The 25845-nt window shown below is 47.6% G+C and overlaps 1 protein-coding gene across 4 annotated transcripts in view; it reads left to right on the plus strand.

The window, feature by feature from the left end:
• YLPM1 (YLP motif containing 1) overlaps positions 1-25845 on the plus strand; it is a 923718-nt gene that overhangs the window by 53640 nt on the left and 844233 nt on the right. The gene's annotated exons all lie outside the window — the stretch shown is intronic.

Genomic DNA, 25845 nt, shown 5'->3' on the forward strand with positions numbered 1-25845 from the left:
TCAATGTATTCCTATGGAGAGAATGAAGTTATCAGTTACCAGGTAAGAACTCATTCTTTGGGGTTGTTTTCTCATCTATGCCAGGGCAGTGGGTTGTAGGCGTGGTCGACTCTTCACTTGGTTCTGCACCAAAAATGCAGCCTGCAAGGGCAGTGTGTGAGGTAATTGTACAGGACCTCTAGGGGTTACACAAAGTGCTGCAGCCCTTAGGAGCCCTACCTGGCCACAGTGCTCTTGTACCATTTACAAAGGACTGCCCTGTGGCCAAAGAGTAAGAGTGCCAATTGGATTTTGTCTTCAATGTAGTTTAGGGAAAGAACATATGCCCTGGGCACCGGTTACATCCGGAAACCATTGTTGGAAGCTATGGCTGAGTAAACACAGCAATTTGTTATGCCAACCGGAGCTGTGAAACACTGAACAGCGAGGGGGCAGCAGAGCGAGCGCGACTCTGTTCCTAAACGCCAGAGTCAGAAGGTGAACGTCTATTTAAACACAAGGGAGCTGGTTGAATATACACCAATTGTTAGTCTATGATCCTTTTGGATTCTTAAAAATTACACATTCAATCTAACATTGGATGTGGTTTTGCTTAAAATAGTGGTGCTTGGTCCTGACGAGAACACTGGTATCTATTGGGGGTTTTAAACGCGTAGACCTTTTGTTCTCCACTACCAATTAATTGTCATAAATTTGTGGTTTGTTTTGGTGCACTTTGAACATAATTCTATGTTTTTAAGAAATTCAATTATTTTTTCTAATTAGTATGTTATGGTGACCGTTATGCTGTAATGTGCATCATAAAATTAGAACTTAATATTGCTTTGTTTGGTGGGTGGTAGAGCCTTTCCATGAGTTGTGGAAAAAGCTGTATTGGCCTAAAAGGACTCGGTGTGTGGTGAGTGGTCGGACAAGGAAATCGGCGATATTCCTCCCAGTCGCAACAGTCCTGTCGCCAGCATTCTACCAAATCGTACTGAGGAAAGTCTTCCTATAGAGGCTCCGCTTCCAAAAGGCAGTGGCTTTCCTTCCCCGCTCAAAGTTGGACGTCGAATCTCCCTGTTATTTTCAAAATGGTCCTCAATCACCTCGGACCGTTGGGTTTTGGACATTGTATCAAAGGGCCATGCCTTGGAGTTCATCAAGTTTCCTCCACACACTCCTCCGACTGGTCTGCCTCCAGCGCACCTCAAAGAACTTTTCCAGCAGATTCGCCTCATGATTCAGAAGGGTGCCATCGAAGTGGATCCCAAGTCTCAAATGGATGGGATTCTATTCCCGGTTTTTCCTCATCCTCAAAAAGTCCGGCGGTTGGTGTCCAATCCTCTATTTACGGGCCCTGAACAAGTATCGAAAGTGCCAGTCCTTCTCACGACTTCATGACCACCATCGACCTCCAGGACGCTTATTTTCACGTGCCGATACTTGCAAGGCACCGGAAGTAATTGCGCTTCCGGGTAGGGCGGAGAGATTTTCAGTTCAAGGTGCTGCCTTTTGGCCTGCGCTCCGCCCCTCGCGTCTTCACAAAGGTCTTTGCTCCAGTGGTGTCTTACCTACGTCTACAGGGCGTACACATTTTTTCCTACCTAGAGGCTGTCTCATCAAGTCGCAATCGCGACTTCTCCTAATCTTCTTTGGTCTTTTCTGTCAAAGTTGCTGTATTTTCTCTTTTTCTCAAACTTCTGGAGCTTCACGTGACTATCCAGACCCAACGGCAAAAAACAATCTGAAGATGGCGCACAAGGGTTGGAGCTTCCGCCAGAAGCATGCCTCAGTCACCGAAGGTACACAAAATGGTGGGACGTCGACGCCCACCTGGGCTACAAAAAAAAGGAGAAAAGACTACGATTCCGAACCCAACCACCAGATAGCGGAATACGCACAGCATAGTGAATCCAGAAAGATTTACGCTGCAAAAGTTATTTTGCCCCCTCGGACTTTCCATCAACACCAAAAAGTCTCGGGTCGACCCAGCCCCTTGCAGGACTTTTCTAGGCGCCGCTCTGAATACTTAACTAGCGAAGGCATTCGTCTCACGAGCGTCCACTGCAGATTCTACGCTTAGTAACTAATCTGTTCAAAAGGGTCCGTTTCAGTTCGTGTATTGAAGTCCTTTCTGGGGATGGCGGCCTCCTGCATCTCCCTGATCCCAAATTGCAGACTCAAGAGTCTCCACATTCAGGAGGAATTGGACAGACAGTGGCGTCAGGTTACCAGCTCTTTCAACAATCTGGTCCTAGTGACTGCTCTGATGAAGTCAGCTCTCCAGTGGTGGGCGCAACCGCCCAACATTGCTGCCGGGACTTCTTTCCTTACCTCTGCTCGAACTCATTCTGACCACGGACGCCTCCCTGGAAGGATGAGGCGCACACCTTAAACGGCTATCCATAAAGGGCAAGTGGACTGTCTCAACGCACCTGGCACATCAACAGATTGGAGTTAATGGCCATCTTCCTGGCACTCAAATCGTTCCATCTTCTGCTCCAGGGAGAATCGGCGCTCATCCAAACAGACAATACCCCCAGTATGCAGGGACATTCTTGCCAATGCGAGAGCTCCGTCTACAGTAAAGACTTACAAGCTAAAGTGGAAAAGGTTCCGTCACTGGTGCGCAGCTGCCAACATCCATCCCGTTCATTCCACTCCGGCTCAGCTACTGCCGTTCTTTCTGCAGCTAGCTCAATCAGGACTTTCCCACTCCAAGTTTTCTTAGAGGCAATCTCTAGTTTCCGGCAGGATGGCTCCTCCTCTCTGCTCTTCCAGAGTCATTCGTCAATTTTTCAAAGGACTGTTCAGGAAGTTCCAGCCCATTCGGCGCCCTCCTCCTACCTGGCGTTCCTTGGCGCAATTGATGAATGCGCCATTCGAGCCTATCCACAAAGTGGCTTTAAAATTTTTGGCCTGAAAGGTAGCCCTTCTTGTTTTGACCTCTGCACGTCGCATGAGTGATATTCACGGCTTTACCATTAAACTTCCTTTCCTCCAATTCAAACCGGACTGTGTTGTGCTTTATATATATATATATATATATATATATATATATATATATATATATATATATTTAGTAAAAATGGAAAGGCCTCGGTTAACAACCGAACTAAAACCAGGGACAGACACCGGCGGAGCAGGGACAGACACCGGCGGAGCAGGGACAGACACCAGCGGAGCAGGGACAGACACGCACTAAAAACGATAGGACAGAGGGCAAGAGGGCATAAAGGCACAACGAGTGGGACAGAGGGCAGAAGGGCACCAAAAACGATTGGGACAGAGGGCAGGATGGCACCAAAATGAGTGGCATTTGGCGCCGCAGACAAGCGAGGTTCGGTTCCTGGCGCACATAGCCATGGTTGCAGCGCACAGAGACCCTCCACTGCCGCACACAGAGGAAAAAAATTAGAGGGAACATTGCCCCCAACCCTCATCAAAAATGTTTAGGGATATTTATAATGCTGACCCTCAACCAGATAATCCAGACCTATATCCAGACAATAATATTGGCTATATAGATAAGAAAAATGTTGGATATATTGAGCCCGTTAACAGAGCTGCACAATATCATGAAATAGAGCTTCATAAAGAGACTTTAGAAGAGTATTTTTTGTTTGACACAAAGTTCATCTCCTGATAGTCCAAATTAATTGACGCTTCGAAGCAAAAGGGTCACAAGCAGCTAATCATTGGCGCATTGGCAATGCTCAAGCACGATTGGCATGGTATGACAGAGCTCATTACGATGAGCTCAAAGCTCATTGAATTTCTTCCTGATGAGCATAAGTCTAGAGCTAGTGCCCTGATTAATAACTAATACCTCTATCAGGTGTGCTTTAGATCAGGCAGACACAGCAGCTCGGGCAGTAAACACTAGTCTATTGCTCCGTAGACCTGCTTGGATGAGAATTTCAGGATTGAAGCCTGAGGTACAAGCCTCTATTCTTAACCAACCTTTTGACAAAGAACACCTCTTTGGTCTAGCTGTCGATACATCACTGGAAAAGATTATAAAGGATACTGACGTTGCTAAGTCCATAAGGGATCTACAATCACCTTCCAACAGAAGTCTTTGTCACTCATTTTACAGGGGCGGCTCCAAAAATGTCTCTACAGACAATCCCCCTTACAAGGGCAACAATCAGTCGCCCTCTTCAAGATGTTATTGTAAAGGTGGCTATTGAGGAAACCACGGAAAGGGAAGAGGCAGAGGTAACTCCACGCACTTCCCCTGCTAACACCAAACAGTGACTTCCTTTCCATACCCCAGATCATTTCACTCCTGTCTAGGGACGTCTTGCCCAATGTCTACCCATTTGGAATACGATTAATCAGACAAATGGGTTCTACAAATTATCCAATCTGGTTATTGCCTGGAGCTTACATTCACTCCACCGAACATTCCTCCAAGGTCATACCGCATGTCACAAGAACTTCTAAAGAAAGAGGTTTCATATGGTAACACTCGAACAAGTGCTGCCCCTTCAGTAAAGCGACTTTCTTTCCACTATGGATTTAAAGGACGCTTACTTTCATATACCAATACACCCTGCGCACCACAAGTCCCTCTGGTTTGTGGTAGCAGGTCGGCACTATCAATTCAAAGTACTTCCTTTTGGAGTAACAACCACACCCAGGGTTTTCACAAAATGTTTGGCAGTAGTCGCAGAAGGCAACTTATTCATGTCTTCCCGTACTTAGTTGACTCGCTCATAAAAGGCCAGCTTGCACAACAGCGGCCTATGCCACACACGAAAAACTGCAATTGATCCACAAGCTAGGATTCACAGAATCTGTCAATCCCATCTCCAACCATCCACGTCTCAAGCATATCTAGGAGCTACTATAAATACACACAAAGCTCTAGCATAGCCAACTCCAGACAGAGTTTGGAATATACTAACCCTGATTTCTCAGTTTCAGCCTCAACACTCCGTACAAGCTCGGTTTCATGAAGTTACTGGGGATTATGGTGTCTTGCATTTTTATAGTCCCCCCCCCCCCCCCCCCCTCCCCTCCCCCCTAAGCATGACTTCAAATGCATCCCCTACAGGAATGCTTAGCACGTCAGAGACAAGCTCACGGTCAGCTATCAGATGTAGTGTTGGTAGACATCTGCAACCATCACTTTTCAGTGGTCGACACAATTCATGGTATTTGGAGCTTGCAGCAGACACAGCTTCATATAAATCTAGAGCTACTTGCGATTTTTCTGGTGCTGAAAGCATTTCAAGTTATGTTCGTACACAAGACTGCCCAAATTCGTACAGACAAAATGACAGACATGTACTACATACAAAAACAGGTAGGGACACTCTCCAGCTGTCAGCTACCACAGACCAATTGGAAATGGGCAATAAATCACCAAATATCTCTTAGCAAAACACCTTCCAGGCGTAAACAATGGGATGGCAGATTTGCTCATTCGTACGACACAGCAAATCCACGAATGGGAAATACACCCTCAAGTTCTCCCATTTTTTTCAAATATGGGGATTCCCACACATAGACCTGTTTGCCACACATCTAGATGCAAAATGCCCTACCTTCGTGTCCAGGTATCCACACCCTTTGTCCAAAGGCAATGCACTGTGGATGAATTGGTCAGGGATATTTGCTTATGCTTTTCTGCCTCTCCCTCATTCTATTAGTGGTTCGGAAACTCAAACAAGCGTCCCAGACACTAATCCTAGTTGCTCCCACATAGGCACGTCAACCGTGGTTCACAACCCTATTGAACTCAATAGTTCCTCACCAAAAACTACGTCTTACACAGTCAACTCAATCTGGTGATCTGGCTCCTGAAGTTTGAGTTTGGCTATCTTAATCTACCGCCAGACTGCATGATTATCAAAGGGGCTAGATGTCCTACCACAAGAGCCTGGTATTCAGCAAAGTGGAAGCGGTTTGTGATATACTGAAATAACCACATCAACCTGCAAACCCTTACATCTGGCTGCATACCTCCAGAATAGACCACATCGATCTCTTTTTAGAGTGCCGGTCATCAAATCCTTTATGGAGAGACTCTAGTCATTCCCCTGAAGTCCACCAGCTCCAGTGTGGAATCTTAACATTGTTCTCACGAGACTATGGTCCACCCTTTGAGCCATTGCACAAATGTGAACTGCAATTTCTTTTTTTTTTTTTTATTTATGTAATTTTTATTGAAAAATATATACAAGGAAATACAATCAAGAAATAACGGATACATAAAAAGAGAATGAAAAGAAAAGAAAGCAGAACAATATAATATAAATGGGTCTGACTCAAAATAATACAAATTGGATGATGCATACAAGTTTGCATACTCCAGTACCTGTTGGAACACCCAGTGTCAACATGAAAGTAGCAAGTGTTGATACATCCGTGGACGGAGCTAGTTATTACAAATTTTCTACAAATTATTACAAGCGGCATGCTCACAAGTAGCGTGGTTTAAGTCGGACAGTGGAGTTACCACGGAGTTACATACAATACAGTAAGAGATCACCAGGGGTCAAATAAGAATGAAGAAGCGTTTAGGGATTTCCAAAGTTTCTTATATTAACGCCATGGAGAAGTATGCAGAGCCGGATTGTCAGCTCCTCTTCGGAAAGATAGCCACTCTTGCCAAATACTAGAGGACACATCTTTAGCATTCTTCCACGTACACAATATGACCTTGCAAGCTAGGGTGAGTAAGAGATCCAACAGCTGTCTGTCATTATTGTTAGCTAGTATTGGGTCAAGTACGCCTAAGATGATGTATGAATTCTCTAGGGGGTTTGAAATTAAAAATGTGTTCTATACATTTATACATTTTTCCCCAATATAGCTGTAATGAGGGGCAAGTGAAAACCATGTGAGCAAGATCTTCGATAGCTGAGTTACAGTTCCAGCATGTCAGAATCTCTTAAGCGAAGTTTAACATTTTTTTCCGGAGTCCAGTATGATCTATTGAGTAACATATATTTAGTTTGAGACTATAGGGGACATTTTATTCGAGAAGGCTGTGTTGTATATTCTGTCCCAGTCGAACATGAGGTTGGTAGAATTGGGTTCTGCTTCCCATTTGGCTCATTTTGTTTCTGTGATTTTCTAGGGAGGGGTAGCTAGAGTTATATATTTTTGAGTGTGGCCTGCTTCCAAGATTCGTGGTTTCTTAAGCGTGAGCCATGGGTCAACTTCAGTAAATCGTAAAAATCCATAGGCGTTAAATTGTGTAGTATTTGAAACATTGAGAAAGGCAATGGATGGGGTCCTTCATAGGGGTCTTTTACTAAGATTATGCCGTTCCTAGACCAGGGTCCCCAGTGGAGCATTTTTCCTTTCAGCTTTAGCGAGGGGTTCTGCCAGAGAGAGATTATATTAGACCTATTGAGTCTTAATTTCGATTTGTGTCTGCTCTAGCTAGTCTCAGTAGTACTGACATTAGTATTGAGGAGAATGTATCTAGAATTAGGCAGATGGGAGAGATCCATAGTGAGCAGGGCAGGTAAAGACGCGTTGTCGATGAGCCATTTCTCTGTCTAACCAGACCGGCGTGTAATCCGGATTTACAGTCGGCCAACACGCTCCTTGTTTGCACAAAAATGCTGTCTTATAATTCCTAAAAATAGGGAGACCCAGACCGCCTTTTTCCTTAGATAGCTGCAGCTTAATCAGAGATACTCTGGACTTCTTCCCTTGCCAAAGGAAGTTATTTAAAGAGCTTATCAATTTTGTTCAGGAATTCATAGGAGAAATTAATCAGCAGCATGCTTGCAAGGTAATTCACTAAAGGAGTCCACATTTTCAGTGTTTCAGCCCTACCCCACCATGAGAGATTTAGGTGACCACCCTTCTAGTAGATCGGAGATTTTTTTGAAGATCAGATTTTCGTTAAGTGTGCAGAGTAGAGATTAAGTTTTTGTCAAAATCCAGCCCCAGATATTTAAAGCATTTTGGCTACCAAGTCAGGCCGGAGTCACCCAATACCTCCTTGTTGCCTAGATTATTCAGGAGTTTTACTTCAGTTTTATCTTTGTTTAGTTTGTACCCTTACACATGAAGTTTTCAATTGTGGACATGAGAGCAGGTAAGGCCTCCTCAGCCTTTTCCGAGAAACCTAAAAAGTCCGCATAGGCAGTAATTTTTACCATACAATCGTCAAAGTAGACTGCTGAGATACGGTCATTGTTCCTTATGTGGAATAAGAATGGTTCACTTGCGAGTAAAAATAATTGGGGGGAGAGGGGACACCCCTGCCTAGTTCCTTGTTGTAGCTGGAAGGATCGAGAGAACGAGCCTCCCACTTTGACCCTAGCTGAAGGACTGAAATATAGCGACATTACCATCTTCGTGAAGTTACTTCCCAGCCCAAACCTATTCAGCACTGCTTCTAGGTAGGTCCAGTCAACTTTATCAAAGGCCTTCTCGTCATCAAGCGATATTGCTACCGTGGGAGACCTGGTGAGTTTAGCCTTTTCCCGCACATAAGCTAAGATCCTGATGTTGTCACTGGAAAGTCTGTTTTTTTAAAAAAAACCACCTGAGCGGGATGAATAAGTTTGGGCAGGATCTTTTGAAGGCGGTTAGCCAGGATCATTGCAAAAAGCTTACAATCTATATTGATAAGGGAAGTTGGCCTATAATTTTTGGGGAGTGTTGGATCTTTTCCTTCCTTAGGCAGCACAGCAATAATGGCTTCAGACAGTGTACCAGTGATTTTACCTGACCTTGAATTCATTAAACAGGTGTAAAAGTGGCGGAGATACAACATTTCTTTCCCCTGTGCAGCAAATCAGAAATACCACCGGACTGTGTGCAGCGGCACAGGCAAAGGTTTTAAAGTGCATTATGCAATATACAATTACAGGCCATTGCTTATCACAAGGTATCAAGTTTTAAATGGTTATTGCAAATAGCTAATCATTGGATATTAAAATTTGAAATAATCACCCACACCCATCCCAAGAACTTAGCGACAGCGATCACGATCTGCTCTTCCAGTTAAGTGGTTAAAATCCTAGCAGCCTCATTGCTCATCCTGGTTCCTATATTCTGACAAACAGGTTTCAACCATCTTTGCCTAGGTCTTTTATAGGCTGGACAGGCAAATAAAATGTGAGCCACTCTCTACCAGATCTAAGCAATAGGGACAGGCACTGATATTCAAACCTTTCCATTTCCTTGTGAATGTCTTAGTGGGTTGAGAACCCACCCTAAACTGGTGGTATAATTTTTTCCATAGGGAACGGTAATTAAATCCCAATAGGCCTCATACTTGGCTTCGTGTTTTTAGTCAAGAAATGGTGTAGACAGAGAAGGCCCAATAGAAGACACGTAGCGCATTGTTACAACCATATTCCAATACGCTGCCTTAAACTCTGCTTTAGATGGAAATACAGCGGCCCCTGGATCTGTCCATAACCTACTCAGACCCTTCTCATTAAGTGTATCCCTCACACACTTAAGCCGCAAGATTTTATTTGGGACTTCTGAAATCGTGACATCGTTTAGTGTCAACGCATAGTCTTTTAACTCTGGAGTCACCTATATCCTCCTCCAGTAAGCAATTGGCCTGAACTTTGCCACACCCTTAAGGGAGTGGCAGCCCATATCCAAAAACAATGGTAACCGTGGAGTGGACTGAGGGAGCCCAATTAAAGACCGCCAAAACTTGTTTTGCCCTAGAGCCAAACTATCCAAGTTAGCATAGCCCCACAGTTCGGCCCCATAAAGACTAGAAGCACCAATTTTAGTGTTATATATTTGGAGTACCAGGGCTATCTGTTTAGTGTGTGATGATTTGTGCTCTTTAATCAAAACACCTGACAGTTGGGCATGCTTAATTGTAAGGAGGTCTACTTTTGGTTTCCAGATCACTTTGTGATCAATGTGAACCCCCAGATAGGAAAAAGTATCTGTTCCAATTGCCCGTCCTTCATACCGACACTACCAACAATCCGCTTGTGTTTGTGAAGGACCATGTACTTTGTTTTGTCCACATTGATAATTAGTTCATGGTCCTCACAAAATACCTCAAATCTAGTAAGGGCTCTTTGAAGACCCATTCTAGTCTTCAGGAGGATGTGTCGTTGGCGAACATTAGTGAGGGGATCCTTGTCCCTGCTAGAGAGGGGGCGTCTGTGGCAAAATCCTTAAAATAACTCAACACTCCATTTATATATAACGAGAACAACGTCTGGGCTAACACGCACCCCTGCCTGACCCCCTTTTCAATTGGAAACTAATCAGTAAGACTTCCCTCTGCACCAAATCTCACCTGCGCATAGCTTGCTGTGTAACCTAACCAGGAGGACCAGAATCTCCGGCGGCATACCTAACTTCAAAAAGCATTGCCACATCTTAGTTCGGGGAACAAGATCGAACGCTGACTTCAAGTCAACGAAAGCAGCATATAAAGTGCCGCCCCCTATTACTACAGAACGCCAATATAGAAGTATAAATCTAAACACCTGATCTATGGTGCTTGTGCAGGACCGAAAACCAGCCTGTAGATTGGAAAGTATGTTGAATTCATCCAGCCTGGACTGAAGTCTATTTAGGATCATTCTTGCCAGGACCTTTTGTATAAAATCTAATCGGCTAATAGGCCTGTAGTTCCCGGGCATTGAACGATCTCCTTTTTAAAAAATAGGTAGTATTTCTGCTCCTGCCCACGTACTAGGCGTTGGCGCACCACTAGCCACAGTGTTTGCTAGAATCTGTATATATTCAGCCCAATTAGATTTGTCATGGATGAAAAGGTCGGATGGGATACAGTCAGGCCCCGGAGCCCTCCCTCTTGGAACAGACTGTAGTGCAACTTCCACCTCACGCTTGGAAAAAATTATATTTGTGTCTGGAGGTGGAGTAATCAGTTTTCCGGAATTAACCTCTGCACTTGAAAACTGCTGTAAAGTGGGACACCCACCTTTCTGGGTCTACATGATTATGAGGGACATTATTATGAGCACCGCTGCCCCACCGAACCAGGTGCCAAAACGCACACACATTCCTCCCAAGGGAAGCTTCCAACAAGTCTCCCCAGTGCCGTTCATCCCAGGCCCTTATAGCATAATACTGGTCCCTCTTATAATCAAACCTGGCCATAGATATTGCAGGCCTATCCTTAGATCATTTTGCTGCTGCAAGTTTTCTATATGCAACACGGCAAGAAGTACCGTACCAAGCTGCTGCTTTTTGGTCAATGTGGTGACTAGGGTTCTTAATTCTCTTTATAAAATAACTTTTAACCTCTTCGCTGCTGATGACGAGCTCAGCTCGTCATCAGCCACGGTGGTAGTGTGCGGATGACGAGCTGAGCTAGTCATGTAACGCAGCTTTTTTTAATTTGCCGCACACAGCGGGAAAAGCCGCCGCAGCGATGCGGTTAAGCATTAAAAACAATTCCTCGTAGATCTGTATTATTTGTGTTCACCTCCCCCTGCGTAGCACAAACCTGCAGCTTACTAATGGCATTAACTAGTAGGCTTTTCATTTTAACCAAAATGCTCTTCATTCTGAAGAACATTTGCCCACTTTACACGCCTAGTGTTGTAGTCAATGTGACCTCAACAAAATCGGAGCGTGGCGCTGAACTTGCTCCATAGACTGACGTTGTGCTTGAAACTGAGAGCACCAGGGAGTTATGGTTACTCTCGGGTCTTTCACAGACCTCCGTATCATCAAGGTTAGACCAAAACTCCTTGTTTAGCAAGGAAAAATAAATTCTGCTAGAACGTACCCCATTGTTAAAAGTATGAGAGCCTAGTTTGTCTGACTTGGTTCTTCCATTTGCGGCCCTTACCCCATGCTCCAGACAGAATTCTTTTAATTGAAGGCCTCCACTTGACCATTTTTTAATCGCAGGGATGTCTAGCTGGGGGATGGATCACTCTGCATCCTCCTCAGTGGCAAGATTAACATCGTGAATGTCCAGAGGTTCAAACGTGCAATTAAAATCAACAGCTATTATGGCATTATTACCCGCTCTGTGATCTAATAAAAACAAATCTAACATGGAAACAATAGGAGAGGCTTTCCCCCCCTTGCAACCCTCGAGCATAGACATTAATAAGTATTGTATCAGGAACTATAAAACCCAAAATACTTACTATTAAAATGTCGTTGGAATCCATATAGACCTTCTGCGCAGAGTACTGCCCTGTCTGTCTAACCCAGATGGTCAGTCCACCCTTAGGCCTGCCACGTTTGCCCTTGTCAGCAACTTTCGCAAAATTTAAATAGCCTTGGCGAAATACTGCATCAGTTGCCCACGTTTCATGGAAACACAGTATGTCTACCTGCTCAATAAAATTAGACCAGTCTACAGAATTCATTTTTTGCGATAGCCCTGCAGTGTTCCAAGAAGCTAGCTTTAAACCTAGCACGTTGCCGGGATTATGATTACCAGGGCCTAGTTGGCCACAAAGTTCATTCGACACACCCAGCCACATCAGCAGCTACCTGCAACTGGTCATCCAGAGGACCCCTATCGGAGACCCTACCCTTATCCCCTCTAAGCCCCTCCCCCACGTCCCTCTGCCCTTTTTTGGATATTATATCTGACAGCTTACACATTGATACTGCAGCCCTCCCACTCGGAATAGATGGTAAATGGAGATTCGCACTACACTCTTCTGGTGGGTGCAGTCAATCAATATCCTCCAATGTGGAGATGGGTTCAAATCTATATTGTATCAGTACTACATAGTCGTAGGGAACACAAACCGGACTACTATTTCTTACACTACCTCTAACTACAGTGGTGGGTAGTGATGTTCGATAGAAAAAACCCTGGGGCAAGATGTGAATATTTGCCTCACTCAAATCTCTCGTCCCTGCTCTTTCCAGAATTGTTTGCACAAGAAGCGGCGACCCAAAACTGATCACCACACAGTACCCTCTACATTGTTTCATGATTGGGTCCTACCCATGGGACTCTGCGTATCATTTTAAACTCTCAGAATAGGCAGTTGCCCAACCGAGTCCCGTTTAATACATGCAATGCTTTATTCTTTAGCGATTCCCAGTGTTCAACATTATTAGTCAAAAGTACTGGCACATAAGAGAGGACAATAGTGTAAGGTATTGCTTCCGAGGGGAGTTTGAGGTTACTGCTAGGTGTTGCATAGCTGTCCCATAGAGTACCTAGATCCCGACTCCTACACTGTTCCTCAGTATATGTAGGACCATTTTGGCCTCCTGCCTGAAACGGCCCTGGCACAAACTTCAAATAATAGACCTCGCTGCGAGCCTAGGTGAACCTAACTTTGAGGGTACAAACGACATTGACACGTCGTATGCGGCCTTCCAGGATTGGATCACCAAGGGACTGGATGCTATTATACCGGCCAAGTGGACTAAAGGACGTAACACCCCCTACAACCCCTGGTACGACGAGAATTTGAAAATACTGAGGAAAATGTAAGAGAGCGGAACGACACTGGAGGAAAGACTACAAGCATGAGGACAAACGCATACCTGGTTGTGCTCAAAGCATACCACAAAGACATAGGCACAGCTCGTGCAGCCTTCTACGCTAATGAGATCAAAGCAAGCCCCAACCCCACGAAAACTATTTTCAAAATCGTCCAAAAACTTCGAAACGGCGACAAGCCTGCCTCTCACATCTCTTCCACTCAGCAGTGCGAAGACCTCGCCACCTTCTTCACTGAAAAGGTGAGGAAGATCTACAATTCCTTCACACACAACCCTCCAGAGGACATCTACTCGCCCAACGCCCCATTCGAGGGCTCCAGGCTCACCTGCATGCCAGCTATCGCGCACGAGGAGCTAGCCAAATGTTGCAGGAAGGTGAAATCCGATGCCCCGGCAGATCCTATGAGACCAGTCCATTTTCTGGGAGCTTTGGACTTCTTCCTTCCATCTTTGACCTCACTCCTCAATCTCTCCTTCGCCTCGGCCATAGTACCCATCTGCTGGAAACAGGCCTGGGTCACTCCCATTATAAAGAAACCCACCCTAGACCCCACCAAACCGGAGAACTACCGGCCCGTCTCCCTGCTCCCCTGGGTGGCCAAACTAGCAGAGGCCCACGCGAACAAAGTACTAAATGACCACATGGCGGATAATAACATCCTGGACCCTTCCCAACACAGGTTCAGGCTGGGCCATAGTACGGAGTCCGCTCTCCTTTCCTCCACGGAACATTTGCGGAAAATCATGGACACCGGTCAAAGTGCTGCGCTGATATTGCTCGATCTCAGCGCGGCCTTTGATACGGTCTCCCATGACATCCTTCTAAAACGCCTGAAAAATATCGGGATCCAAGACTTGGCACTGGAATGGTTCCGGTCGTTCCTCACGAATAGGTCCTTCCGGGTGTCAGCTCCCCCTTTTATCTCCCAACCTCAAGATATAGGACAAGGAGTCCCACAGGGCTCTGCCCTCAGTCCATCCCTTTTTAATTTATATATGCAGCCTCTGGCAGAAGTAGCCAAAAAGTAGGATCTCACAATGGTGTCGTACGCCGACGACACACAGTTGGTCATCACCCTCAACGAGGCGCCCTCCCCCGATGCCACTAGATTCAGGGATGGACTGGCCGCCGTCGCCAATTGGATGACGGCAAATTGCCTTCAACTTAATGCAGGAAAAACCGAGGTGCTGCTCCTGGGCAAGAACCCCAACAGCTGGAGTGACCTCCGGTGGCCCCGCTCACTGGGGCCAGCCCCTCCCCCAAAAACTCTGGCAAAAAACCTAGGAGTATGGCTAGACTCTGCACTAAATTTCCAGTCCCACACCAAAAAAGTAGCCGCGACTTGTATTGGATTACTGAGAAGCCTCAATCCCATTCTAGGCTTCTTCGACCCCAAAACGCGGCAACTCATTGTTCAATCGACCATCCTTGCCCGGCTGGACTACGCGTGTGTCCTGTTAGGCGCTAACAAGGCTGAAACCAAGAGATTCCAACGTATACAGAATTCTGCGGCCAGGGCAATAGTAGGCCTGCCTAGAAGGAGCTCCGCGAGAGCTATCATTCAGACTTCACTGGCTGCCCGTGGAAGCCCGCATCCAATTCAAGGCCCTCACCTTTGCCTTTAAAATTCTGAAAACTGAGGGACCCGAGCTCCTACGCCCGCTGTTAACGCCCTACAACCCCCAACGCAACCTCCGCTCTAGAGGGCAACACCTAGTCTTGGTCCCCCACACAAAGCTCTGTCGCATCGGAGGACGATCATTCAGACTGCTAGGGGCAAAGCTATGGAACTCCCTTCCCCTCCACATCTGCTGCATCGACAACCTATCAGCTTTTCGTAAAGCTATTAAAACTCATCTCTTCCCCCCCCCCCTGTAGGCCTCCTTTTCTCCCCTTCTCAGTTGGTTATGATATGGTTCTAGCGCCGGGACGCCCCGTCACGGAGGCAGCTGTCGCGCTCTACAAATACATAACATAACATAATGTGTGTCGGCTACTCGCAATGGCATTAGAAGCTAAACCCCTCCTGCCATCACTACCATTGGTGCAGCCTGTCACTTTGGGATCGCTATTACTAGGCACTGTGACTAAATTCGGTACAGGTAACTGCCCATTAGCGGCCTTGCCCATATTTGACACTGATAACATGTGTTGCTCCAACTTACACAGCCTAGTATCAGTATCTGACAGTTTATACATATTAGTTCTGAATTAGGGTCCACGAAATTAAACAACTATAATTCACAATTATCAGTAGCAGCAAATAGTATTCTAATGGCTACACATTTAATAAGAGCCTCAAGCCAGTAGGCAGCAATGGGGGGTCCCAATATCAGTGGTACTTTTATCCTTACCAGTGAGAACAGGCTTTCCTCCAGAAGTCGAGACCAAGAGAATAGGCCCAGCCCGGCCGCAACCGGTCACCAGCTTCGTCCGGGCGAGCCTGTGACCTCGCTACTGATCCCAGGAGAGCGCGCTGCCTTCTGAGGACTATGGTCCCGACAGCCCCGCGCTCCATGGAAGAAGATGACCAAATAAGCAGTATCACGGAAGGTTTCAGCGGACAGGTCCCCAGGCAGCACAGAAACGAAGAGCAGGTAGGGCAAAGTTTCAAATGGGCGTCCATCCAATATCACATTTAGGTATTGCAAGGTGGATAGTCAAGTGCATTCAAATATGCTATGCAAAACTGTTAATAGTCCCCCCCCCCCCCCCCCCCCGAGCACACACTACACATAAACTGGGGGCTTCTATGGCATTCTTAGGAAATATATCCATAGGTGACATATACAAAGCTGCAACATGGTCTACACCTCACCTATTGTGTAGATGTTAGCAAGACAAAAAGCTAGAGTGGGCCAGCAGTTTAACGATGCTATTTCAGACCACAGCAACAATGCTGGTTAGCCACCGCTTTGGGATATAACTGCTATATAGTCTATGCACAGTATATGGTCTAAAGCTCATATGCCTCGAACGGAAATGCTACTTACCCAGTATGCATCTTCTTCCCATATAGAGCTCTAGTCATATGCTCCCACCTCCCTCCCCTGGCACCTATACCTGTTGCAGTAACATCTTACTTGGATACATTCATTTATGGACATCTCCTTTTACTACTCCATTATCACCCTCTGCGGGAAAAGAATCTAACAATGGAGTCTATCCCCATACGCACTATCACTGAATGGAGGAGTCCCCTACCACGTGACTGCGCTTTGTTTTTCTTTGAAAGTATTTCCAAACATCCGGACCAAACACTAGATGGCGATCTATGCACAGCATGATTCTACAGCTCTATACGCCAAGAACAGATGCATACTTGGTAAGTCGCATTGTCATTTTAGGTCTCGGCTAGAACGCGTTGAAAGCGCGTTCTCGCCAGAGAACTATTGTCGGCGTCTCAGCAGTCTGAGTCGCCGAAGTGAGACAAGACCTGGCCGCGTGCAGCGTTTCCCCATAGGATAACGTTGTGCGCGCGGCCAGGTCTTGTATCCAGAGCATGCGAATGCAGCCCGGATCGCAACGCGTGCCTGCTGGTATGCAAGGGGAGTCTGCATACCAGCGCGCGGTGCTGATAACACACACATGGCTGCCCCTTCAAGCAGGCTTCTTTTCTTCATCCGCCGCCGCCTACGCTGGTAACGTTAAGCCCATATTACATTGTGTATCAGAAAACCTACATGTCCTTGCACCTTCTATATTCTGTTATCCTCAAGCATGGCGTGGCACCGCCACTCCCGTGCACACGCGGGCACCGCCACTCCCGTGCACACGCGGGCACCGCCACTCCCGTGCACACGCGGGCACCGCCACTCCCGTGCACACGCGGGCACCGCCACTTCCGTGCACACGCGGGCACCTGCACTCCAGTGCACCACCACTCCCGTGCACCGCCACTCCCGTGCACACGCGGACACCGCCACTCCTGTGCACAATTTGTGTAAAAAAAAAAAAAGTGGCACGGCTTTGATTTGTAAAAAAAAAAAAATGAAAGTGCACTCGTCAGGAGGCTACTGTAGTTTGCCATACACATTACGCGACTTTGAGCTATTGGCATTGTAAATGACTGACTTTTATTTATGTTTTGGTTTTTAAAACATAAATAAAAGACCTTGTCATTTACAATGTGAAGACCTTAAAGTCGTGTTCATTTACAATGCTAACAGCTCTAACTTTTGCAATGCGAAGACCGTTGCATTGTAAATGCTTGTTAGGTTTTGCCAAAGCGAAAGCTGCGCACTGCGCAGCTTTTTCGCGCAGGCGAAAACCTTATGTTTATAGTAGAGTGGCTTGGGAATCCGCCCCCTGTTCCATTGGCTAGCTCCATAAATGGAGGCTAGCCATTGGAACAGAGATCTGTCCGCCATGGCCGGACCAGATTCGTGGGCGTCCCGCGATTTCTTCCCTCCACCCCTTTCCGATCGCCATTTTTTTTTTTTTGATCTCGCCATGTTTTCTTCATTTCCAGTGTCTTTTGCAGGGGTGGGCTTTGCACTGAGGCCGCTGATCAGGTAAGCAGCATTTTTTAATACTTTTGTTTTTATCCCGCTTTCTCCCCCCTCTCCGTGTGCCCGTTCCGGCACCACTTGTAAATACTTGTTTGCAGTGTACGCAGCCACTAAGTCTCCAGTTCCGGGACTAAGACAAGGGAGGCCGTGGGACTGACCGGGAGTATGGCAGTGCGAGATGCAAGAGGTACCCGAAGAGAGGGGGGCGATGGTAACACACATTCAGAGTCACACTCTGATTTCCGCCGCAGCCCGGAGGAAACACCGGAAGATGTCTGGCCCGCCGCCTGGTTGTGGGCGGGGCCGGGAGGACGTAGTTTCCCGTCACCTGTGCGCTTCTCCCCTGCCTGTCCATGTTATGCTGCCCTCCTGTACGTCTCCCCCAAGAGTTGCTTTCTAATCCATGTGCTCCTCCCCACCCGCTCCATGACGTTCTTTCGCCTGTTGCTTCCCCCTAACCTCCATGTTACTTTCTGCCACCCGCACCCTGTTTCCCCACCCCATCCTTTGCGATTCTTCATTCCACCTGCACACTACATGTTATATCACCCTACCCAATTCCCTTTGTGATGCTTCCATTCATGTGCATCCTTTGTGATTCTCTTCACGCGTGACCTCAATCTTGCTGCGCCCCTCCCCCCACCTTGTGATGCTCCGGAGACGCTGTAGATCATTGCTAAAAACCAGTGGCAAAATCAATGAGTCCCAAAGGCCATTTCTGTTGGTTTTGTCAATACTTGTTATTCAAGCATCTTTATACCTCAGCGGCAAGAAATGCATGTGAATTCTTTTTTTTTTTAAAATAGTTTTGTTACAGATTGTCTGCTACGTTCGCCTCCAAAATAGGCACCTTGCCTTACATAATTATACAATGACCAGTGTGAACTGGAAGCGATGCATTGTCCATTATAATACTGTTTTTCTTTTCACTCTAAGTCCAGAAAATGTTTAACAAAGAGTAAAAAAAAGGGCTCAGTGATAATTTTTGTGGCATGAAAACTGCACATTAAGCCACAGAAATTGACGTTAGTGGTACGTATGCATTTAGTTATACCCCTTACTTTCTGGCACGGACAAGACTTTGTGTTGTGCTCTTAATGTACTGTGACTATGTGGTACTTTCTAAATCCCCCTCTTGGGTGGTTAATCTACTGCTGCACCCCTTGGGTGCATTCACTTGGCCTCATGTTGAGCTCCTTTGGTGCTGACCATTTTCTGCAGATAACACAAGCCTGTTGGAAATAAAGTGCATTGTGACTTGCTTTCCCCCATCTCTCACAGCCTGCTCTGTGCAAAAGTATTTTACACCCTTTGACACCTGTCTCTTGCCTGTGAAGAACCCTTTCCCACCTTTGAGTTAGTTTCACAGCCCGGCTATCTCACACCTACCTACTGTCGGGGTTCCTCTGTGACACCTCGCTATTGTCTGCAGCACTCCCTTTCACCAGTGTACATCATTGCAGCCCCTTTCACACTTGTTTGTTGCCTGTACAATCCCTTGTACACCTTATGTTACACAAAGAGCTTCTCCCACCCAAACCTACCCATTATCTACACACTCCCTCTCAGACTTCTTGCTGTGTACAACCCTTTTCACACCTTTTATCTGCACAATTCCTCTCTCTCTCACTCCATCTCTCTCCCCAGTCTGTCACCTTTGAAGTCCTTTTTACACCTGTTGGTTACCTATGCGGTCGGTTCATCTCTAACAGTGTATAACTTGCACAGGGGGGCTCTGTGTGGGTGTGTGGGGGGGCTCTGTGTGGGTGTGTGGGGGGGCTCTGTGTGGGTGTGTGAGGGGCTCTGTGTGGGTGTGTGGGGGGCTCTGTGTGGGTGTGTGGGTGTGTGGTGGGTGTGTGGGTGTGGTGGGTGTGTGGGTGTGTGGAGGGCTCTGGGTGTGTGTGTGGAGGGCTCTGGGTGTGTGTGTGGAGGGCTCTGGGTGTGTGTGTGGAGGGCTCTGGGTGTGTGTGTGGAGGGCTCTGGGTGTGTGTGTGGAGGGCTCTGGGTGTGTGTGTGGAGGGCTCTGGGTGTGTGTGTGGAGGGCTCTGGGTGTGTGTGTGGAGGGCTCTGGGTGTGTGTGTGGAGGGCTCTGGGTGTGTGTGTGGAGGGCTCTGGGTGTGTGTGTGGAGGGCTCTGGGTGTGTGTGTGGAGGGCTCTGGGTGTGTGTGTGGAGGGCTCTGGGTGTGTGTGTGGAGGGCTCTGGGTGTGTGTGTGGAGGGCTCTGGGTGTGTGTGTGGAGGGCTCTGGGTGTGTGTGTGGAGGGCTCTGTGGGTGTGTGTGTGGAGGGCTCTGTGGGTGGGTGTGGGGGGCTCTGTGTGTGTGGGTGTGGGGGGCTCTGTGTGGGTGGGTGTGGGGGCTCTGTGTGGGTGGGTGTGGGGGCTCTGTGTGGGTGGGTGTGGGGGCTCTGTGTGGGTGGGTGTGGGGGGCTCTGTGTGGGGGTGTGGAGGGCTCTGTGTGGGGGTGTGGAGGGCTCTGTGTGGGGGGCTGTGTGGGGGGCTCTGTTGGTGTGTGTGGGGGGGGCTCTGTTGGTGTGTGTGGGGGGGGCTCTGTTGGTGTGTGGGGGGGGGGCTCTGGGTGGGTGTGTGGGGGGGGCTCTGTGTGGGGGGGCTCTGTGTGGGTGTGTGGGGGGGCTCTGTGGGTGTGTGTGGGGGGGCTGTGTGGGTGTGTGTGGGGGGGCTGTGTGGGTGTGTGGGGGGGCTGTGTGGGTGTGTGGGGGCGCTGTGTGGGTGCGTGGGGGGGCACTGTGTGGGTGCGTGGGGGGGCCCTGTGTGTGTCGGGGGGGCTCTGTGTGGGCGGGCTCGGTGTGGGCGTGTGTGGCATTTGCGAGCGATTAGGCTATTGGCTTTGTAAATGACCATGCCATTTATTTATCGGTTTTCAAAACGAACACATAAATAAAAAAATAGTCATTTACAATGCCAATAGCTCTAACTTTTCCAAAGGCGAAACCGTTGCATTGTAAATGCTTGTTGTTAAAATGTGGTAATCTGCGGAAAAAGCACCTCGATGATGAATTATGTGGCAAATTCGGCAAATCTAAAATTATGCTGAAATCGCTGCGGCCGCACAATCACATAATTCCCGCAACCCGCTGCATAGCTTTAATGCATGAGCTGCAACTTTATTGCACGGCGTTGGAGGAAAACCATGCTATATTTCAAAGTATACTGACAGCTTGGCCTTTACAGCTGCATGGAACTGGTGATAGCTGAATTTCATCCATCATAATTAAAACATACGTATGTTTTTTTAGGTCTTTCACGGTCAGGTAGCTACATATAAAATGACAGGCAGCTTCAATTAATAATAAATACATTTTTAGAATTTGTAGCACACACAGAGGAAAAGGCCTATGGCTTGTTTTTGTGCAGGAAGGTGTGGCTTCTTGCACAAAAACAATCCTGCCAACTATGCAGAAACCCTTACACCATGGTGAGAGGGTGCCTGTGTTGGTGCTCTGTATCAAATTGTGCACCTGCAGAAAAGAACAGAAGTGCACTGTATCTTATAAATACAGTAAATTCCTGCCCTTTTGAATTTACCTATGGCAGCGCAGCAAAACTACTTGCGTAGCTACCCCACACCATTTCATTATAAATCACACATACATTTTAGTAATATTTAGACTCAATCTAATGCAATTTTTTTCACAACTGTCCCTTCATATTTCTCAGGGATAGTAAGCGCTAAGAAAATACAATAACAATTAAAAGTAAGCACTTAACATCTCAGTAAACTATGTGCACTACCACTCAAAGAGCTTCAAGTAACTGCAACAGCATTCTTCTGTCCTAAGAAATCAAAGCCAGGCAGACAGCTAAACTAACTGAAAAGTAATGTTCGAGGCATGTGGGCTGCTGAATTATCTGTGCATAGATCACCGCCAAGTGTTGGGTCCGGATGATTGCACATTGTTGTCCTGGAAGAGTCTTTAAAGTATCACGAGATAGGTGGATCCTCCACTGGACTACAGTGCGCATGGGCATCTTTTCCATCCTCGATTGTTTTTTTTCCGCCATTGGGTTTGGATGTACTTTCTTAACTAAAGTTCGGAATCAATATAAAACACTTTCTCACAAGGCCAAAAGGCCTTCGGGGCGTCGGTATTGTCTTTTCGTTCGGTGCCACGTACTTGTTCCAGTTATTCGAGCTGGAAGTCAAAGGCCGCTTGCCTTTTTCGACACCAAAGGCCCTATCAACAATCGACAGTGGAACGGAGCCCGTTTAAACGATGCACCGTTTGCAACTCTAAATACCCTCACATCGATGTGCACCCGGTGTGCAATAAATGCCTATCCCTGGACCACAACGAGGCCAGCTGCATGGCCTGTTCTCGGTTCAGGTCGAAGAAAACACTTTGGCTTCGACGCGCCATGAGACAGTTGGCGCAGAAAACGGTGCCCGACCCGGAGAACATCTTCGAGGCTAAAGACGAGGGCGTCTATGAAGAGGATCCTGAACAACAGTTGGATCCTGCGTCTGAGCAGAACTCTAACTATGATGAGGACTAAGAATAAGACTACGTCCATGATGATGTCTTCGAGGTAGGAGATGACGCACAGGCCATCGGAGCCGTCGATGACGACTCTAGCGATGACCATGGCCCAACTGCAGTCGCGGGGGCCGATAATGACACTGTACTTTCAAAGGCTCAGGTTGAGGCATCGCCGGAAGGCCTTAGCCAAGATCTTAAACCACATTCTATAGCCCAGCGTCAAGGCCCAGCTAAGAATATTTCTAAGGAGCCATCGGTCGATCAACCACAATCGGTGGTGAAATCGAAACCGCTAAAGACAGTCCTCGGATCAACGACTGCGGATTCATCAGATCAAAGTGTCATCGACCCTTCAGGGTCACAAGGGGGTGTCGGCCCAAAGATCGGGGCGCCGAAGCCTGTAACTAAGGTCAAGCACGTCGCACTGACGCCGTCTACGTCAAAAGATGGCGACACTAACAAGGGACTCAAGGCTCAGAAGACTCTCGATCCGCAGCTTCCAGCCTCCAAGCCACTGGTGGTCAAGGCCTTCAAGTCGAAGACCAAACTCTGCCCGAAAGAGCATGTCAAGTCGAAGCAGAAGAGCGTGCCTGCTGCGCACCAAGAGCTCGAGTCGATGCAAGGCCAAAAACAAACTAGTGATAAGACTAAGTCGGTCGGATCGAAGACTGCGCCACCCTCGAAGGTCAGTCCCTCTCCAATGCTTACGCCACCAATAAAGTACGTACTGCCCCTGACCGCACGACCTAAGGTGTTCGAGCCACAACAATGCAACGACACAGCCAAAAAGGTGTCAGTAGTATCAAGAAATCAGCCCATAGAAGAGGACATTGTGTTCCTATGATAATCAGTCGAAACTATTCATCGACTCGGATTCTGGCAGACTCACTATTTATAAAAGAAAGATCATTCCAGAAAATCCTATGGAGTCATACAAGATCCCACTCAAAAAGAAGAGGGACTCTGCCACCTCACCTGTTCTTTTTGAGCCTGTAGAGTCCTATGGATAGGAATATACCTATTCTCCTACACGTACCAATGAGGATGCGGGGGAAGGATACCATGAGGATGAATTTAATTATATTATTGACACAGATCAAGAGGAGTCTCAACCTTGGACTGACCCTGTTGACCCTGGTGAGCCACACACCACGCCTGACGCTCAGTCCTATACGGTCAAAACCTCCCCTACTGAAGATACAGCTGCGTTGAACGCATTGATTGAAAGGGCAGCCAATAATCATGGTGTAGAAATGCACGCTGACCTGGTAGAGGAAGACTTTTTGTTTGACACTTTCTCAACTTTAGAAAGATCAGTAAAGATATTGCCTATGCTAAAGGGTGTCCTAACACACGCTGGTGACCTTTTCATAGAAACCACAAGGGCAAGGGTTGTGAACCCAAGAATTGAAAGGAAATCCCGGCCTGTGCCTATAGACCCTACGTATATCAAGGGCCAGCTCCCATTAGACTCCTTAGTAGTGGCTAATGCTGGTAAGAGAGCGAACTCTCAAACCAGTAGTGCTGCTCCTCCGGACAAAGAATCCAAAATCTTGGAAGCTTCTGGCAAACGAGTAGCGGCTCAAGCGGCGAATATTTGGAGAATCTCAAATACACAGGCCCGATTAGCCAGATTTGATTGGGCTCATTACGACACGTTAGAGCAGCTACTACTACACCTGCCTGATGCTTATAAGGAGGGAGCAGAAATGCTAATACAGGAGGGGAGGCTGATATCAAATGCATCCATTAAATGTGCGCTAGATCATTGATCCCGATGCCTTGATTATGAACAAAATGATGGATTACGCTATGGTTTCCTGCAGATACCTCTGGGGTACAGGGGTCTGCGACTTCTTCTTGTTTTCATCTGTGATCTATCAATAAAAATGTTTGCAAAAAAAAAGTGCGCTAGATGCAGCAGAAACAGCAGCTGGGGCCATCAACACAAGTGTGATGCTCAGGAGGCATGCCTGGCTACGCATCTCTGGTTTCAAGCCAGAGATCCAAACAACATTACTCAATCAGCCGGTTAACCCCGACTTTCAATTTGTTCCTGATGTAGACACGACCCTAGAAAAAATTAAGAGACACTGAGACAGCCAAATCCATGGGAGCTCTGAAGTCACAACAGTTCAGGTTCCTTTCGTCGCTCCGGTAACAGGGGAGCCTCTATAGGTCAAGCATCACAGCAAGCCCAATACAACAAAGGAGGCACACAGACCACCTATAACAAACAATAGGGGTGGATACCGTGGCAACAGCACCAAAGGCAGAGGACGAGGAAATAATGCCAGATCCTCCGCCACCAACAAACTGTGACGTCTTGTCACTGACCCCAGACCATACAACACTGGTCAGGGGAAGACTTCAACAGTTCCTGCCAGTCTGGGAAGGCATTACCACAGAGAGGTGGGTAAGACAACTTATCCAATACTGCTATTGTCTAGAACATGGGTACTCACAAACTTTCTCTCAGGGGCCAAATTTACAGTGTGGTTTGTGGCTGAGGGCCGCACCGTTGGGGGCTGGGCCAGTGAGGGGGGCAGGGCTAGAGCACAAAAAAAACCTGTGACCATGAGGTTGAACACAGGCCCCTGCTGTGGACGTCTTCGTCCACTGAGCCACCAGACCCAGCATACACACACATCTCTCTCTCCCTCCCTCTCCCACTCTCTCCCTTCCTCCCTCTCTTTCTCTACCTCCCTCCCTCTTCCTCTACCTCTCCCTCTCCCTCCCTCTGTCTCCCTCCCTCTCCCTGTCTCCCTCCCTCTCCCTGTCTCCCTCCCTCTCCCTGTCTCCCTCCCTCTCCCTGTCTCCCTCCCTCTCCCTCCTTCTCTCTGTCCCTCCTTCTCTCTGTCTCCCTCCTTCTCTCTGTCTCCCTCCTTCTCTCTGTCTCCCTCCCTCTCTGTCTCCCTCCCTCTCTGTCTCCCTCCCTCTCTGTCTCCCTCCCTCTCTGTCTCCCTCCCTCTCTCTGTCTCCCTCCCTCTCTCTGTCTCCCTCCCTCTCTCTGTCTCCCTCCCTCTCTCTGTCTCCCTCCCTCTCTCTGTCTCCCTCCCTCTCTGTCTCCCTCCCTCTCTGTCTCCCTCCCTCTCTCTGTCTCCCTGTCTCTCTCTGTCTCCCTGTCTCTCTCTGTCTCCCTGTCTCTCTCTGTCTCCCTGTCTCTCTCTGTCTCCCTCCCTCTCTCTGTCTCCCTGTCTCTCTCTGTCTCCCTGTCTCTCTCTGTCTCCCTGTCTCTCTCTGTCTCCCTGTCTCTCTCTGTCTCCCTCCCTCTCTCTGTCTCCCTCCCTCTCTCTGTCTCCCTCCCTCTCTCTGTCTCCCTCCCTCTCTCTGTCTCCCTCCCTCTCTCTGTCTCCCTCCCTCTCTCTGTCTCCCTCCCTCTCTCTGTCTCCCTCCCTCTCTCTGTCTCCCTCCCTCTCTCTGTCTCCCTCCCTCTC

This window comes from Lissotriton vulgaris, chromosome 9 (assembly GCF_964263255.1).
Source record: "Lissotriton vulgaris chromosome 9, aLisVul1.2, whole genome shotgun sequence".
Lineage (NCBI taxonomy): Eukaryota > Metazoa > Chordata > Amphibia > Caudata > Salamandridae > Lissotriton > Lissotriton vulgaris.